Source organism: Lytechinus variegatus, chromosome 12 (genome assembly GCF_018143015.1).
Source record: "Lytechinus variegatus isolate NC3 chromosome 12, Lvar_3.0, whole genome shotgun sequence".
Taxonomy (NCBI): Eukaryota; Metazoa; Echinodermata; class Echinoidea; order Temnopleuroida; family Toxopneustidae; genus Lytechinus; species Lytechinus variegatus.
Window position 1 is genome coordinate 2061974 of NC_054751.1, and position 20216 is coordinate 2082189.

At 38.2% G+C, this 20216-nt stretch overlaps 1 protein-coding gene across 1 annotated transcript in view; it reads left to right on the forward strand.

Moving 5' to 3' along the window:
- The first annotated feature begins 774 nt into the window (after positions 1–774).
- Positions 775–20216, forward strand: part of LOC121425148 — a 30655-nt gene continuing 11213 nt past the window's right edge. The window contains exon 1 of the mRNA XM_041621142.1: positions 775–1119. The gene's annotated coding sequence lies outside the window, so the exon portion shown is untranslated. The remainder of the gene's footprint in view (positions 1120–20216) is intronic.

Here is a 20216-nt window from a genome sequence, read left to right on the forward strand (position 1 = left end):
GACACACATCTTAATCATTGGTACCAAAAATATAATATCAAGCTTTCAGGTCAGACAATAAGAAATTTCAGCTCACTCTCGGCGCTCGCATTATCATGTGTGGTGAGATAATTATGTATCATCCTCATGAGTTACTACAAACAGTCCTAAACAGGTACCTTTTTCCTGTTTTCAGTTCAGTATACAAAAAAATTTCAGCTCGCGCTTCGCGCTCGCATTGGTGAGATAATTTATGTGTCTCTTCTCAACTGTTGAGTCATATATATATGTATAGATATATAGAAATATTTCAGCTAGCGCTTCGCGCTCGCAATGAGATATGTGTCTCTTTCTCATATATATATATATATATATATATAGTTTGTTTTGTGTGATCGAGCGCCTTTGAAACGTTGAGTCATGATTCCCCCCCCCCCCGGCGCCCCCCCCCCATATGGAAAATGGATCGACGCCCCTGGTACAATATTGGAGCAGTTGTCGGCGAAGCAAACATCGGCTTAGTAATCGTCGAAGGAGCAAATATCGGCGGTGAAAATATCGTTGGAACAATTGACGGTGGAGCAATTGTTGGTGGAACAAACTATCGACGGAGCAATAAAATTGTCGGCGGCCGCGGAGCAGTTGTCGCATTTTGCGAAGCGGAGTATAGGCCGAGATGTCGGCGGAGCAATTATTGTCGGGTCAGCGGTACAAAGTGCCGGTACGGTCGGCCGCTTTAGTATTGTAGAGCGAATCAGCTCTGCCAGCTGGATCATGAGGGAGCTGGTCGAGGCGTTGCGGCACACAGGCTAGGCACAAAAAACCACAAAGAGCTAGCTAGCTCGAAATATACATGAGAGAGGCTATTTGATCGGCCGCTGCATCCTCATCCTGTTGACAAATACTGAAATCGAATTGAAATAATCTGATTTAGAAGTCTGGTGATTATTGACACCAAAGCCAAACTAACTGTAGCTCATAGTCATACTGTATCTTGCAAACCTCTATTTTTGATTGGCTCAAACAAAGAAAGTGGAATTGGAAAGGATGATGTTTCGATAGTCGACGCGACGTAGTCGTACTCGTAGGCCTACCGTAGAGCGGTACTTAGATTAGACCTGAAGATCGAACTCGAACTCGGTAAGCCGGCCTTTATTAATAAGTAGGATGGGGGGTCGGGTGTCCGGACACTTTACAATACAATACAATATTACAATACAATACCATACAATGTAAGTATTTATAGTGCTCATCACAATGATTGTATCACAGCACTTTACAAAACCTCTCTAGGCGACACCGCAATACTTACTCGTGTTAAGAAACTGGACTCCACTCAAAGTCACGCGCATTTGGGCCGCCCAAGCTGCCTTAGTCGAACTAAGCTTTGTTTCAGTAAAAAATAAATATTCTTATAATTCGATAAATGTTACTAAATACATTAGTACTGTTAAATGATCGGTACTCACTGGTTCTTTTCTTGAATTTTCTGGCAATTTCCCACGCTTCTGGCTACAATTCTGCGATAAATCTTGTCGCCATAGTCATAGACAGCTATACATGCAACTTTTTTTATAAATGGAGCTCCCCTTACGAGAGTCGTTAATGCCGCGGAGAATGTGTGTGTGTGTATTTGAGTTTTGTCAGACGTATATCAATCAGGTATGATTATTTACGTCTGGGACCGACCTTTAACGTCACCATCCGAAAGACGTGATCAGGGCTCGAACCTCTGCATCAATTTGTAACTTCCCAGCAGCTTGGATTACAGGCACACGCCACAACGCCCAGAGAAATCGTTAGGCATTTTGGCCTGTGTTCAAGGCGTAGCTGTTCTAATTTTTTTATAGGTATGAGATCGAAATCACAGCGAGTATACACTTCCATAATGATTCCGATAGGGAGGCACAACACCCCCACCCACATTGGCGCAAATCCTAGGGCCGGGGAACATGTCCCCCTCACCCAAAATAGTAGGGGGCACATTATGAAAAGTCCCCCTACTATTTTTGGCCTTTTCATTCGATTGAATCAAAATAAAACATGTATTTTGGAAGAGGGTCAATTCCATTGTGACTTATGGGACATTTGATACTTTTTTCCACATAACTGAGGTGCATATCTGAAATAGTAGCTGCACAAACATGGATTTACTTTATTAAACTGTAAGAAGAATATTGAAACTTACTATATACAAAAATGTATGCTTTCAGCTTGTTTGCATAGGGTGCTATATCATCAGAAATGTCATTGTGACTTATGGGACGTTGATGGACCACACAAATTGAGCTCTTTTGTTCAAAGTGCCATATCTATCTCAGTTTTATGACAATGTTTTTCGATTTGGACTTGGAGATTAACCAGTGATAGTGCTCACTAACAGTACTTGAATTGGACTTGATTCATTTCATTTGTTTCAGTAGTTGTGTGCAATCGTGTGTGACTTATGGGACAAGTGAACGTGACTGATGGGACCCTATCTAATTTCATGGAATTTACATTTCCTCTCGATGACTTTTTGAGTCAAACTTAATTTCAGCATGAATAAATATTCCCTAATAAGATGATGCCTTTAATAATTCATGCCATTGTGTCAGAAATAAATTCAACAAAGGGCAGAAACATCTTATCATGCACTTCATTTATATAAAGGGAACATTAACCAAAAAAAAGCTTCCTAACTTGTCATCAAGTTTTAAGAACTGTAATCAAATAAGTACAAAATAATCAATAAACAATTACAATCATAAATATTTAGCAAACAGATGAAAAATGAACAATTAGAAAGAATGTACACACTTTCCATTGTGACTGATGGGACATAATGATAGGACATATTTGTTACAGATGGGGCAAATAAATGTTGCTTTTCTCTATCTGTCTCGTACAGTATGGTATTAAGAAAATGACCTTTACAGTGTATACATGTAAGAAAATTAAGACATTAATGCTGTCATGAAGTATATCAATATTCTTGTTAATATATTCTCTTTTGTGTCAAATGCTGATATTTTTCATTAGTTGTTGATGTTTATGATAAAACAGATGGATATCAGTGCACAGGCAAATTTTTGACAAAAAAATATTCATATTTTTGCATAAATTCTTTAAAAAAAAATTATTAACTGGACTGTCTAGAAAACGGTTGCAATCGATTTCTACTATCTAAACTGTACATGTATACATGTATAGTCAAAAGTGTATTCATTTACATGGAAGATTTTACTGTTCTCTGTGCAAAAAATATGAAAATAATTGATTTTCATGAAAAATCCAAGATGGCTACCAAAAATTGCCAATTTGGAATCCCATGGGACACGATTTGACAAAGGGAACATCAAGATTCATTAACTATAGACTTCAGGCATTAAAAAAAATGTTGGTTAAAAAATATATCATGGGGGTGCACCCTATCACAACTTCTTTTTTTGCCAGCTGCTTGGGCTGATATGTCATCTCTTTCTTAGAAATTCTAAATGTCTGTTTTAAAGGACATCATCATTTATAGAGTACCAAAGTGATGATGTCAGTTGTCATGGTGTGATGGCGGCCTGGTTCTAAACAAAATAACCAGGGGGCCGTTTCATAAAGCTTTTGTAAGTTAGGAGCAACTTTAAGAATGACTAGTGATCCTTTCTTATATGCTAAAACATTGCCAATTTATGATGACATTTTTCACAAGGATCATCGGTCGTTCTTAAAGTTGCTCTTAAGTTACGAAAAGCTTTATGAACCAGTGCCCTTTTACGACTCTCAGAATGATGGTAACAACCAGGGACAACACACATCACCATTTTTGCAAACACAAACGTGTAAGACGATCATGCAGCTGCGACTAGGTTTAGAACTGGCCGATTCGATGTTCATGACATTGTGACATCACACTTCGGTCCTCCTTAAATGCGCATGTTCTTTTCTATTCTCAGGCGGTAGGAATGATTCTGAGAAAACTTGATTGCAAGCTTCTGAACAATTTTTTGGCATTTACAGGGGCTTTAATAGCTCTGCTCATGGTAGCCTTAAATGCATCTGAGGACTGGTGCTCTTATTTTGACAGGATCCAGAGGGTCGCTCAACTACAAAATTTGTGACTGATGGGACATTGACATAGGTTTTAATAGTTTCCATGGAACTACATGTATATACCAAGTTCACATCATATGTAAAACAGTGGATGCATGTACTCCAAGGGGACAAGAAAACCAAGAGAGTGATCTGGACCTAAAAAATGAATAAAAGCTAGGGTGAAACAAACCCAATTTACCTGCACTCAGCTTTGCATGTTAGCGATCATATTCAGTTTTCTCCTTCTTTCTGGACTGGGCACACAATGCAAACTTTTTTTTTGTTCAATGCACTGCCTATGATATTCAGACTGTTTTTTCTGACAGTCAGCATACTGTTCTCCAGCTTTTAAGCATTCTTGTCTCTCTCTTTGCTGTCATGGACAGCTTTAAGGTGGCATGGTTTACGGACTGTATATGTGACTTATGGGACATGTGACTTATGGGACTTAAATCTATGTCCCCCCAGTATAGCTATTTCAAGTCCAATACAGATGCAGCTTGATTTGTTGATGCAAGCATGTACTGTGGTAGATAAAAAAGTCCAATACTTGTCTGCAGGAGTCTATGGCAGCATATGAGGGAAACTTAATGCTCAAAATTGTGACTTATGGGACATCAAACATACGCACCTTGAAATCTATTTTGTGCCTCACAGTTTCACTGCAGCGTGTAAAACAACACAGCTAATGGTAAATTGTTGCTTGGAGGTCACATGGACAGTGGAATTTTTCATCAGCACCCTTTGCTTGCCAGGTGCCAGGGATGGGTGAAAGTTGTACACTTTCTATGAAATCTTAGTACCAAAGTGCAACAGAGTGCACATTGCGTATTTTATGAGTGAATAAGGGTATAGTAAATAAAGGTGTGTTTTTGTAAACCTTAAACTGTATACTTATAAACAGTATAAACAAAATTGCTCAGAAAAGAAATTTTTGAAAATGGAAAAATGCAACATTTGGCTGGAATTGACCAGAGACGATCTTACTTTTGGGATACCCCTTTTTTTTGCTTGTTTGCTTGTCAAATTTCTTTTGGTCAAGATCACCCATGGGTTCATATCGTCTCGCGAGTGAAGGATTATCAGTCATACGCACGCGACACACCACTACACTTCGAAAATACAGTGGGCTTTTGCCCACATAAAATATTTTGTTTAAATAAACATTCCACATCCTGCTATGACACTTACCGAATCATTTAGATCCTTCCGTGACTTCTCCTTGAAGTTTCTTTCTAAAAATATGTATATTTTCTTGATCTTTAGTGAAGATTTTACGGAGATAGAAATCAGTCAGCGTTGATATCAATTTTCTCCTGAAGAGGGCGCGCGATTTATATTCATATCAAAGACACGACAAGGGAAAGAATAGGCACCTACACTATTTTACACGCATATCGACGCAAGGCATTACGCAAAGTCCGTGAAGTGTCCAATCTTTTCATTGTATAGACTTTGGTACACCGTATACGTATTATTGACGTTCGTCAAAGCTTGTACTGCTGGTTTCTTTCCAGGCACGTATATTATTTTCATTTTTTTTTTATCAGTCATCTTTTTAAATTAATGCAAATGAGTGTTATCATCACCAATAATAATCATTAATTATGTTTTTTGAAGGCATTTTATTAATTGGTGCCCATAATTAGTAAATTAATCATGAGGATTGCGCATTCAAAGAATTTAGATACAGTTATAAAATTACCGAGGAGCTGAATCAAGGTTGTGAAATTATTAGCGCCACCAACGGGCTTCCTTGTATTTCCGTGGAAGAGACAAGCGAAGTCACTTTCGAGGCCGAGGTAAGCAAAATGTGCTTTTTTTATCGGATTATTATTTTATTATTATTTTATATTCAAAAAACTCTTGCTACTTACCGGCAAGAGCCCCGGTGCGTAGCGAGAAGGAGCTTCGGCAAATATTACTTCAGCAATGAAGCGATGTTTGCCGACTACTTCGAAATCCAGGGTCAAACACAGTCTATTGTACGAGGTTAGTACATACTAACCTCGTACAATGTGTGAGTTGGTCAAGATGACCTTCTTTCGGGGGTGATAAACCTTTTTTTTTTTTTTTTTTTCGCTTGTCAAATTTTCCAGCCCCTGGTCCCCCTACCTTTGGGGAGAGATTTCCACCCTTGCCAAGTAGACATACTCTTGATATTGTTTGCGAATCTGCACGGGCGTCGGGGGCTGGTGGATGAGGAAAAGTGGTGAGACGAGAACAAAAATAGAAGGGAAAAGAGGACAGAAAAAAGTGAACGAAAGAATAATTAATGGAAAATAAAAGGGAGGAGAAAATAGGGAGAAATGTGATGGGTAAAAAAATTAAGGGAAAAGAGGACAGAAAAAAGTGAACGAAAGAAAAATTAATGGAAAATAAAAGGGAGGAGAAAATAGGTAGAAATGTGATGGGTTAGGTCGAGATTTTATATGCCTGTGCAAAAAGAAATGAGCAGAGGTTGAGATGTTGTCCGTTTGGGCAAATGCCTGTCTGTTTGTTGGACTGGCGCCTGTTGCAAAAATTATTAAGCTGATGGAATCACTGCTTCATGTTTACCGACAGTGACAGGATTTAGCGGTTGTAGGTATAAATCGCGCTCTAACGCTCTAAAAACTGTGTTCTTTATCAAAAAGCTGTCCTTCATATTCATTTTCGCAAAAGAATATAAAGTTAATTTCAATCATTGTCTATAGCAGGCCTCGAAATAGGATTTTGGGGGGGCAAGGCCACTTTTTTGAGGGGCACTTTTTCACTGAGGCCAGGCAGCAGAGGGCACCAAGGCCATACAGAGGGGCACCAAGGCCACTTTTTAAGGGGCATGTAATAAATTATTTGTAGGTGTTACAGTTTCGCGGCGTGGGGGGGGGGGGCTTTCCATAGTCGATGCGCTAGTGCACAGCTAGCTACATGCAGCTGAGCCCTTTTTCTTTCAAGTAGTGTCCACGTGACTTTCATACGTGTTCACTTGGATAAGCCTAAATTCAACCTTCCAACGATCGACATCAAAACACAACTCTGAGAAATTTTGTAATTGCTGTACATCTTTTTTGCTCGCATCTCGTGCCTTTCGATCAAATTGCACCAGCTACATGCTACTCACTCAATTCTAAACATGTACTTGTACGGATATATCGGAGGGAGGGGGGTGTTTCATAAAGCTGTTCGTAAGTTACGAACGACTTTAAGCACGACTGGTGATACCTTCTTGAGCTACATGTAATTAAATGTGAATCTGATTAGCACCCAAGAAAGTATCACCGGTCGTTCGTAACTGACGAACAGCTTTATGAAACACTCCCATTCAAAGTACTGTACTTACGCATCGCGCACGCTCGCCAGGACAGTACAGCACGCGCGACATTTGTGTAGTACACATACGGAGCTCGCGCTCGTCCATTCTTATGCTGCAGCTTACATAGCATATGTAAAGTGCGCAAGTGGCTGGCCGGCCAGCTGTGTATAGCTAGCTCATCGTTCGGCTTCGATCTAGACTGCATACATGCACTGGACGTCGCTGGTAGAGCTAAGGTATTGAATACTTTTTGAGATCGGAGAAAAGTTTTCCTCGCTCAGAAAAAAAGGTGCAGACTTTCAAAAGGGGCACATTATATATCAGAAAAAGGGCACATTTATGAGAAAAAGGGCACCACGGCCATATAAAAAAGGGCACATTTTTAGTGGCCGTAACTTTTAGCAAAAAGAAGGGCATGACGGCCAGTAATGGGGGCATTGACGGCCATGGCCGTCGATTATTTCGAGGCCTGCTATAGTTATCCTGTTTATGATAAAAATACTTAGAAATTTGGTTAGGTTAGGGTTATCAAATTATCAGGGTAGAAAATATATTTTTTTCTGATTTTGCGCGTCGAGCTATTATTTGTTTGATCTGTGAGATTATGTTTTTAATGACATTCATTGTATTCACAGCAATATATTATTAAACATTGCGCACGCGCTGTGCGCCGCATGAATTATAGATAGGTCTATAGTTATCAGGTGAATAACTTACCGCTACACACGAGCAGTTGCTCTATATATTCTATGTAATATAATATATAGAGCAACTGCCCATTTTTAATGGTCTAATATCTACCCACTTTTTTCTTTTTTGGAACGAGTATGAAGTTATCTATTGATATACTGACTGTACAATAAAAGTCATCATGTATTTCTTGACATTTCATTTACTTTTTTTTATCATAATTATATCCCATAGCTGCTCGCATAGGCCTACGCCGTCACAAATAATAAAACAAAATCTTACTTTTTTTTTCGTTTTTGGTGGGGGATGGATTTTCCATATGCATACCAGTTTTTCAAATTTTTTTCTGCTATTTTCATAATAAACTTTAAATGAATTCGCCTTTGCACTACTTATCTTTTTAAAAGACAAAATTTTTCATTTTCATGGCCATACACTGGACTTGCTTATTACCCGGGAGTCATCCACTATAGTTTCCCATGTATCTGTTATCCTGGGACTGTCTGACCAACATGCTGTTCACTGTAAGCTTGATTTAAAGAAACCGTCTCCTTCTCGTAGGACTGTTACAACTCGCCCTCTTCGATGAACAGAGAAAAATTCCGATCTGGAGTCCATGAATCTCTGTCGCAGATTGATATTGAGAATAGCAACCTCTCTTCGTCTATCGACAGTTATAATCTTTCTCTAAACAGTCTTCTTGACAAGCTAGCACCTAAAAAGACTAGGAGTGTTATCATCAAACCTTCAAGTCCATGGATGAGCGAGGAAATTCATGCAGCTAAGTGTCATAGGAGACGCCTAGAGCGTAAGTGGAGAAACACAAGAAGTGAAGAGGACCGCAAATTGTATTAAGAAACAACGTCAGGTTGTTTCTCAGGAAATTGAGCAGGAAAAAACAAAATACTACTCAGAGTGTGTTGAAGAATGTGAAGGCAATCAAAGACGTCTTTTCACTGTAGTAGATACTTTGCTTCATCGTAAGAAAGAGTCCGTTCTTCCGGTTTCCTCTTCTGACCAGATACTGGCTGAGGATTTTTGCCAGTTCTTCTTTAACAAGGTCACCAAGATACGTGATGACATTGACGCTGAGCTACAGTTAGAACAACATGTGCAGCAATGTGAATCATTGCCTGTTCCATTGATGACTGACTTTGCTCCGGCTTCTGTAAGTGAGATCAGGAGGGTTATTGTAGATTCTCCAGCATCGTCTTGTGACCTAGATCCAGTTCCTACTTCCTTGATAAAAGAATGCATTGATGACTTTGCTTTATATATTAGACATTGTCAACAAATCTCTTTGGAGTGCTACTTTTCCAGCATCTATGCAACAGGCTCTCGTCAAGCCTCTCCTGAAGAAAGCAAATCTTGACAGGCAAGAATTTTCAAGTTATCGACCTGTGGCAAATCTAAGCTTCTTATCGAAGGTTATTGAACGTATTGTTTCAATACGTATTAGGTCCTTCCTTACTGAAAATGACCTTCAGAACAACTTCCAATCAGCTTACCGAGAGAAACACAGTGTTGAGACTGCCCTTTTACGCGTGCAAAATGATATCCTCACTGGAATGGATCATGGAAAAGTTACAGGGTTGATCCTGCTCGATCTCAGTAGTGCATTTGATACAGTTGACCATGCCATACTGCTGGAAAGACTTCAGTCTATCGGCATTAGTGGACGGGCTCACCAGTGGTTGATGTCTTATCTTTCAAACAGATCACAGAGAGTGTGTGTACGTGGAGCTGTCTCGAGCAAAGTTCATCTTCCCATCTCTGTGCCCCAGGGGTCGGTCCTTGGGCCACAACTCTTCAACATCTACACTCTTCCTCTTCATGATATCATCAAAAGGCATAATCTCAATCACCATATGTATGCTGATGACACGCAAATATATTTTTCGTGCTCTCCTACACAAGAGGAAGTTGATGCCTGGATTGCTCGTGTTGAAGCCTGTTTAAGTGAAATTAGGAACTGGATGATGGAGAATTATTTGAAGCTTAATGATGATAAAACTCAGTTTCTTATGCTGGGTTCTAAGCTGCAACTCGCCAAGCTGACAATTCCAAATTTGCATATTGTTTCCTTATCGATTATTCCAGTGGATAAAGTTCGAAATCTAGGAGTAATTTTTGACTCAAATATGAAAATGGAATCGCAAGTATCATCCAGTGTTAAACTTGCGATCTACAGTCTCCGCGATCCCCATATTGTTCGCAAATATCTCACTAAAAAAGCCGCCGAGCAGCTTGTTCATGCATTTGTTACTTCTCGCATTGATTGTTGTAACTCTTTGTTGTACGGCATTCCCTTGTCTCAAGTAAAGAGGCTCCAACTTGTTCAGAATGCCGCTGCACATCTAGTTACCTATACGCGGAGGTCTTCCCATATCACACCAGTCCTTAAGTCCCTTCATTGGCTTCCTGTTCAACATCGTATCACCTATAAAATTCTTCTGATAGTATATCGTGCGCTGACCTTCTCTTCACCAGAATACATCTCATCTCTTCTAGATTTTCGAAAACCTGGTTGCTCGGGTCTTCGCTCTTCTAAGACTTCTCTCGATATCTATATTCCAAAAACCAGACGGTCATGGGGAGATCGTGCATTTGCATCAGCAGCTCCCCGTCTATGGAACAATCTTCCAACTAAACTAAAAGACTGTAGATCAGTAGAACATTTCAAGGCCAGTTTAAAAACTTATCTAATGGCCAAATTGTAAGTTGTACCAGTAGTGAGTTAAGTTTATTGTAAGCACCTTGAGCACCCCTAATAGGGTGGATATGTTTGCGCATTATAAATGTCTTATTATTATTATTATTATTATTATAAAATAACAAAATTCTACATCTAGTCATCATCATCATCATCGTCACCAACTTCATTCTCATCTTCACCACTACGACCATCATTATCATCATCATCACCGCCACCATCACCACCACTATCATCTTCACCAAGATAATTTTCATCATCATCATCATTGCCATCATCGTCTTTTCTTATTTTTTCCCCTTCCCTTCTTTTTTTCCTTCCTATTTTCCTCTTTTTTTAGAGGGGCACACCACCACGCCCCCTCACTGGATATCCGCCTCTAAATATGTTTGTTGTTGTATATAAGTTGGCGGATGCCTCATGAAATGAAATAAGAGAAAATAAGGAAAGGGAAACTAAGAAGAAAAAGAAGAACTGAGGAGAAGAAAAAAGAAAGCCAAACAAACACGAAAAAACAATATCAAAATTCGTTGTAAAGTCTTCTACGTCAGTTTAATAATTATGTTTTCAATGAAATGAGAACATAAAAAAATTGAAACAAGTAAGAAGGGCTATACATCGTAGCAAAGAAATAGAGGGAAGCTACGAGACAATAAAAAGGTGAGAAAAAGAAAAGACTTTGAAATACTCACAACACGAGCATAATAAAAAAAAATATGGAATAAGCGAGGACAAGTAGCTGAGGGACCCCCCCCCTCTCTAGTTATTTATCTATCAAACTCGCATACACAAGAACTTCTTACTTATCAAAATATTGCGAGCAAAAAGCACGAGCTGACATTTTTTTAAATATTCAAAACTGATAGAGAGACACATTTTAAACAATACATGAATCATAATAATTATTCATTAGCTTACCAATCGAATCATTCGATTGCGACAAATGATCTGAGAATTAATGTTTTTAGGAATTCATTAAAAGCATATAGTATCTCAACATTAAAATAATTAAGGCGGGCGCAAGGTATCAGCTAAAGCTTCATACACGGATAAAAAAAATTTGGACATTTTAAGTATTTTCGGTAATCATGAAAAAGATTGATACCGGTATTTCATGAAAGCTCAAATCCCGAGGAGGAATATATTTATTAATTGACTTTAAAAATAACTGTTCTAAGCCCCATTTAATATTTGATTATAAGTCAATTCAGTAAAAGCTGAAAAATAATAAAGTATTTTGTGTTCCTCTATCATAATTCTCTTTCTCTTCAACCCTGGTTCCTTTTTTTCTGGGGGGGAAGCATTTTGGTTAAAAAGAGAAAAAAGGTAATTGCTGCCGTGGACGGTAGTGGTAGGGACACCCCCCGCCTACATGTCCGAGGCGAAACTTGTGCAATCAATTAAAATGTTATTTTTGAAAAAAATTAAAGCTTGCGCTGTTTAACTTCAATCTCTTTCACCTAAATTTGCGATGAACGCTGCGTTATGAAATATATAATTATCAACATCTGGCGAAAAGAATAACCAACCGATCACCTGAAGAGAATGCGTATCACGTGATCTGCATATCAGCTTTGATCGCGAGTCAGAAGTGAAGGGCAACTGCCAAGAAAATCAGGAAAAAGTTGTCAAAATGTAAGTCCCTTATTTTCTTTCATTTTTTGTTGTTGCTAACAGGCCCAAAACCACTATTTCGGCACAATTGGAGAATCACAAAAATGCAAAAATAAAGTGAACGAAAAAGGATTAATTTTATTAACATTCGAAGTGACATATATTCAAGTTAATAGTTGAAAAATATGAGCACATAATGTTACTTCGTTATCATAGTGGGATCATTTCTTTCACGGGATGTAAATTTCCCTCTGTAACATACGTTACCACTATCATTAAATCCCAAATGCTTTTAAATCTGTCACTACAGTCAAGAATTGAGAACATAATAAACCAGAAGTGCAGTAACCATCGGCTGTAATATTTGTAAACATTTCTGCCAGATTACACCATGGCCAATGACCTACCTGAGATACGAAACATAAGCGTGTCATATTTTGTTAAACCTATTTAATTTTAGGTTTATGAGTTTTCTTTTTATTTGACATCTGAATCTACGACAGAAACTATTTTCATCATTTAGGAGTACCAACGTGCCAGAAAATTATTGAGTAACATCAAGGACGCAAGTGATACTGTGTACTTAGAATTATATTCAATGATTTCCATGTAACGTAAGTTACACATTATAAGTAACGTAAGTTACATGGGTAATATTATATGTGATTTTGTTTTGGTATATATCCATACATTAATTTGTCATAAATTGTAAGTGAACGTATATAACACCACATGTTCCAATGAATTGGAGATAAAATTATTAAACACTACACTTCGAATATCTATAAAACTGTAAAACTTTCTGAATTGTCAGTGTATATACTCCACACAATAACAATCCATAACCTGTGAGAAGACAATTTGAGGCACTATACATTATGCCAATGACATCACGAGAGTTGGGAAAATGCTATTTCAGTATTCAAGGGATAAGTATACCATGTTTTGCGTTTGATTTCAATTGAGAAATTGGTAACGTAGATTTCACGTTGATTTTATCTGCATGAAAGTATACCTATCAATCATCTTGTAAAGTGCTATCTTTAATGTTTTGAATCCATTAGTACCAGTCGCTTTAATAGGCTGTTTAAACGATTGAATAAAACAACAATAAACTTAATGCAGGAACACTTTAGAGAACAGCGATTGCAATATTGTACAAAGAAGTCAAAAATTCCAAACCTTTGCATGGAACAACAAGAAATGGCAATAAATGAGATACTTGGTTATATGTGCTCTCAAACATGAACAATAACGCCCTATACAATATAATATCTATCATGAACTTGCTTAAGAAGAACTATAGGAAAAGGTAAACAAACAAATTTTGACACTTTTTAATAATCAATATCACCTCAGTTGGATGTCAATAGCCTAAGAAATATCACATTTCTAAGCTTCACAAAATCTACTATAGATGGCGGAAATCCTTACATGCCTTACGTGTATACTAGTAGACGTCTTCATTTACATGCAAGTAGGCCTAAAACATTTTAAACATGTATCTTAACCCTTATTACGAAATTGATGGCAAATATGTGAGAAAAAATATCAGTTGTTATAGCCACATGAATTTGTCTCCTGGATTAATGTTTTGACTTTGTTATAAATATAAATTTAGTGCAAATCTAAATGCTAAATTACAATTAAGTTATACAATGTATTAACAATCAATGATAGGGAATGATAACTTCAGTCTTTAATGCAATTGAATCTATAACACCAGCTATTCGGCGAACTCGTTCCCTGAGCCTTTTTACTCTTGCGTTTGTGAATTCCTTGACTTAATTTTCGCTTCTTTCTTTGTTAAATTACTAACAGATTGGTATAGAATACAATCTGTTGGCGCTCATCGTTGAAATCGTTGAAACATGTATTTTCATAGCATTTGTTGTATCTTCTTCATTCAAAATAGTTTCTTCTTCACTATGAGATAACAACTGATATTCCAAACACTAATTCCAGTGATATGTTTTGTTTACAAATGGTCATGTAAGGAATTCCCTTATTAGTATTTGATCATAGACGATTATTTAATACAACTCTTCCCCTAGAGAAGCCCACTAACAATTATACTAGAACAATAAAATCTGTTCTTATCCAAGCATAATCTCTGAAACAGCCTTTTAAATGACACAAGATTGTTGAAACTTATGTTACCAAAGCATGAAACTTACGTTACCACATCATTACAGATGCCTGATCCATTAATGTTTAAAGAAAAACTTGATAATCTTATTTATCGCTTATTCAATAATTTTTCTTTTTATAGTGTACATTTTCCCTTTATACTCGAAGTATGATGATGTTTAAGCCAGGTTCAACAACAAAACTTACAAATCAAATTATTGAACAGACAGTTATGTTTATTTACCTTTCACTAAACCCCCTAACAATTAATTAAAAAAACACAATTTAACATGGTTTGACACAAAAACTCTTCTACATCTTAGCTGCAACAATAAAATTGGTTCAAAGTTACATACTTTTCTGTGGATTATCTATTTTTAATGTGGCTATATTTTGAAACTTACGTTACCAAAATTTGAAACTTACGTTACCTGATAATTGAGTGATTTATTTGGAAATAATATACCTGCAGATCAAAGTAATGATCATGTTTTACATTGGGAGCTATATACCAAATAAATCCACAACAATCACATAAAAAACATGATTATATTACAAAAACAATGTACAACTTGAAATACTCCCCCAAATTTTTTAACGTCTTGTTTGAAAGTTCAATTGTATTTTGTACAGTCAATACTCCTGGGAAGCTCTTGCTAAGCTTTTTAATGACCACTCGCAGACGGTGCATACCTCAACTATGTTTATTTTTATTGAATTAATGATTAATACAGATATTTCCGATTGTGTGGTAACGTATGTTACATCACGTATGTTACATCTGTAGATTAAATTGGTTAAGTTTTCAACATAATAATGAATCCTAAGGCCCCCGTGGGAAGGGAGATTCTAGTCCGTTAGTCTCAACTCATGAGCAATGATTCAGAGCTCTGTACCTTCATACTTTTTACAAAAATGGTAACGTATGTTACACCTCTTAAAACTACTTTTTTCTTATCTCTCTTCTTCATGTTACAAGTCGCACTACGTTTGAATCGGAATGATAAAGCATTGTTAAACATATATATACACCCCTTGTGGTTAGAAAAACGATGTAGTGGTTTAGTTCTCACAGTAATATCATAGCCGAATGTGGAGTATAAAAATGGTAACGTAGGTTTCACTAGATCCGGAGACACATTTTAAAGCGGTGTATTTTTTTTTAAACAACGGTTAGTTAAACAAATTTTGGTATAATTCATGGGACATTTAGCTGCCTTTATAAAGCTATGATTGAGTTTCTTCTCTGTACTTATATATTCAAATAAAGTTGAAAAAACATGAAAAATTATTGCTGGCGACATGCACTTTTTAGCCTGTAGCCCAAATTCAACCCTCCCCCAACACTTTATTGCTTGAATTTTGCCTTTGAAATTGAATTAACTTTTGTTTACATGTCCCTTGGCATCACATTAAAACACAAAATTATTCAGAAAAAGCTTTGTTTCTCTGAAAGATGAGCAAGAATGCTGGAGACATGATTTTTGACCAATTGTGCCGAAATAGTGGTTTTGGGCCAACAATGCTTTTACACTCGAAAATCAAGCATTAAAGAAAAAAAAAACGAATATAACTTGTACTTGTGATATAAATATAGAAATATCCTGTGCACAAACTTTTCTAACCCAAAATAGTACTGATGTCGCCTATGAGGTCCATACATGTAATGTTTGGACCTCATTGGTACTAGGAGTGTACAAAACTTTATGTTTGTGATGCCTTCTTTTTTGTCTTCTTGGATTACACTAGATCTAGTAAAAGTTGTAATCATCTTCTATTTTGTTCTCTTTTCCTGACTTCCCTTGTAAATTTTTCCAAATGACTTTCTAAAATTGATCGTCCGGCCACACAACAACTGTGTATAATACTAATAGGGCCAACAGTACGGTATACAAAATTGCAAATAGCGCATACTTTTTAGGCATAGCCATACTAGTTTTAATTTAGGCATGAGTGTGATGGTGTGAGATTTCGCATACGGAGAATCAGATAGTGGTTAAAGTGACATCAGCAGTGGTTAAAGTTTTCGAGTCTATTACCGGTATACGTGATACCATTGTTAATCATATGAGCGATCATTATTCACTGACGCCCAACATGGATTTGTTCCAGGGAGGTCATGTTTAACTCAACCATTAACACAGCTCGAGGATTGGACTCGGTATTTGGACAATGGAGATCCAGTTGATGTAGTGTATTTAGACTTCAAAAAAAGCTTTCGACTCTGTGCCACATGTTAGACTGTTGAATAAGATTGCTTCATATGGTATCGATGGCCCTCTTCTTTCTTGGATTCAAGATATTTTAACGCATAGAGTTCAGAGAGTTTCAATCGATGGATGTTATTCAGACTGGTCTACTGTCATCAGCGGGATTCCGCAGGGCAGCGTACTCGGTCCGACCCTTTTTGTTTTGTTTGTGAATGACTTGCCTGACATTACTTCTTGTTGAACTCAGATGTATGCAGATGATGCTAAAGTTTATACATCCATCAACTGCCAAAATTCTTGCCATGAATTACAAGAGGATTTCGCTAACATTTCTACCTGGTCTTCACTTTGGCAACTTCCTTTAAACTCTCAAAAATGCAAGACCCTACATCTTGGCTACAATAATCCTAAACACACCTATGTGATGGAAAACAGACATCTTGAGAATGTGGACTCTGAAAAAGACCTTGGTGTCATTGTTGATAATAATCTGACTTTCCATAAGCACATACTATGTGACAAAGCAGAAGCTAACCAGATGCTAGGGATCATTAAACGAGCCTTTGTAAATACAACTCCGGATATCTTTATACCTTTGTATAAAACTCTTGTCCGTCCGCATCTTGAATATTGTACTGTGTCTTGGAATCCACGCTTTGTAACTGATGACCGTAAAATTGAGGCAGTGCAGAGGAGAGCTACAAAAATGGTTCCTGGTATGTTTTTTTTAACCTACACTGAAAGATTGAAAAAGCTTCAACTCTTCTCTCTTCACTTCCGACGTGAAAGGGCCGATATGATTCAAGTTTACAAGATACTTAATGGCTTAGACAGACTTGCTCCAGATTACTTTTTCGAAAGGTCTCTTTATGGTACAACTCGTGGTCACTCTTTGAAGCTTTTTAGCACACATCGGAGAGTTAATGTTAGAAGTAGTTACTTCATGGAATGCCTTGCCTGAATCACTTATATCTGTACGCATAAGCGGGGGGACGGGTGATGTACGCAGTAGTGTTTTTTTCTCTTTTTTGCTTGTCAAAAATTGTTGGTTATACCCCCATCTCACTAGATGGCGATTCCGCTGCGATCGTCAAAAATCGACAAAGCGTGGTATATCGTAGCTTGAACGTGGCTTGATCTTTTCAATCTTCTCCGTCGTACCTTGATCTTTTCTGAAGCGGCAAGGATCGCCACCATCTTCCTGGTCGCCACAAAATTTTGAACATGTTCAAAACTTACGTAGCGAGATCGCGGAGGTGCTAAAGCGCATCATAATCGAGTCAAGAGCGTATTACAAACGACATATTCGTAGATGTAACGAAGCTCCAACGCACAAAGCGTAGTAGAAGCGCATTAAAAGCGGCACCGATCGCCCGTGTTTTTCAGGCCCGTTCCCAAGACCATTCTGCTACGCTGCTTCCGTTTACGAGGCGACTGCCTTGCGCTCGACACGCTTCACACCGTTTCCACCACGACGCTTTCCCTTTGGGTGGCATGTGGCACACGTTCTCAGCCCGCTGCAGGCATTCGCGTTGCGCTTTTGCTGCGCCGCTGATGACTGGCCAGCGATTGAGCAGCGACCGTCTGCGCTGCTATGAAACAACGTGCCGATGGTAGCGGATTATCACATTTTCAACAGATTACGAGGCGACACCACGACGTTTTCAAATATACTTCCCAGAAAAAGGACCAAAAAGGGAAGCTGCCCAATCTTTTATGCGGGCGGTCCAAGAGGAAGCGAACAAGAGGTTATGGTGGTGGTAGAGGAAGAGGAGGAGGAGGTGTAGTAGGAGGAAAAATAATCTAACTGCTGAGCCAGCTTGAAAGATAGAAAAAAAAGACGCTCGCATGTCTTGATGACGAAATGGGTTACCTCCGCAAAAAATATATAAATTGAATATGTTTTAAAAATAGAATGAATTCTAACTACAGTGACAGTAAACAATATTAAAATTTTAATGATTCGATCACTGATGTATTGATTGGGAAAGCACACTTTATGGGGATTCTGGCATTGTGCCCCCCCCCCCTTATGAGTGCTCTCACATCAGTAGACTACTTCTTGAAAGCAAATTTGAAACAATTTTGAGTGACAAACTTTTGTGGAAAAAAATAAATAAAATATAAAACATTTTTATGCTCTTTTATGAAATTCTGGATGCATCCCTCATATTAACTATTAGGCTCATCGACATCTTTTGAGTGAAATTTTAATATATATTGTATATTGTGACTTAAGTGACAGCCAGGATCGGACCCAGTATCTTTTTGGCCTCCTCCTTCTACTGTCCTCGTATCAGGTCCTCGTATTCAACTTCTAATTGAAGTTGTTGTATAATGCTAAGATGTATAAGTCCAACCAAATTCTGGACATCCATCTAGGTTGGCAATCGACTGAAAAATGTCTCATGTGCCGCGATCAATATGCCGATTGCTTGAAATCGTTTCAAGAGCCCATCATGAACGTAACACAATCGTTCCATTCGTAGCACCACCGTACCGAGGTCCTAATTAGCGTATGGGCCTCGTTGTACGGTCGCTTTGATCGCAGAAGCAGCGCATCACATCTGCCTCAAATCGTGGCAAGAGAGTGGCAGCGTCGTACTACCAGCGTATTACCATCGCCTTCAGCGCAGGTCCGTCGCAGTGAAGTTGTAGTGCAATCGCCTCGCAGGCTAAAAATAGAATTCAAGGACGATTCTGCTACGCTTTGCGGGATTTAAACAGATCGCCATGGTCGCCATGGTCGCCATGATCGCCATCCTAGTGAGATGGGGGCCTTAGCAACTCCTGAAATTTAGGTTGATAACGTTTTTTGGGGCGCTTGTCCAATATTTTACCTGTGTCCATCCCAAAATTTCAGGTGGACACCCCCTAAATTTTTTGGCTTCCGCTGCCAATGTCTGTACGTAATATTGTCGCTTTCAAAAATGGCTTGGATAAACTTTGACAAAGCAAACAGTTCTATGTACCATGACGACACCCACGCACACACGCACACACGCATCGTGTAACAGTTTTGCAATTTGTTATCCGCTATGACTTCGTTGACTACCAGGAGATCTACAGGTTTACCTCACTCCCGTATACCAGATGATGAAAGAAAGATGCTCTATATTCAAAGAGGCGATGGCCGAGTTGAATAGAGCATACCTCTCTTTCTTCCAGTTTCACTGAATGCGAAATCTCGCACCATTTATTGGCGATTTGCACGAATAATTTGAGTTATACAACGCCTCAGAATCTAGCATAAATTGGGGAAAAAACAAGCTTTCCCTGCAGTAATCTATGAAGGGAGTACCGGTAATCTATGAATCTGACTATGAGTATAGTCACGTATTGTATTACCAGTATACATGTAGGAGCCTAATAGGAGCCCGAGGAAGGGAAATTTACGAGACAGTAAGACCAGCTGTGGAGAACTTGGAGAATGCTCTCGATGCCCTGGGAAAGCATTGCAAGTCACCCAACAACGAGACGGTGGACAGATACAAATTCTTCACTCGCCATCAGGAGAAAG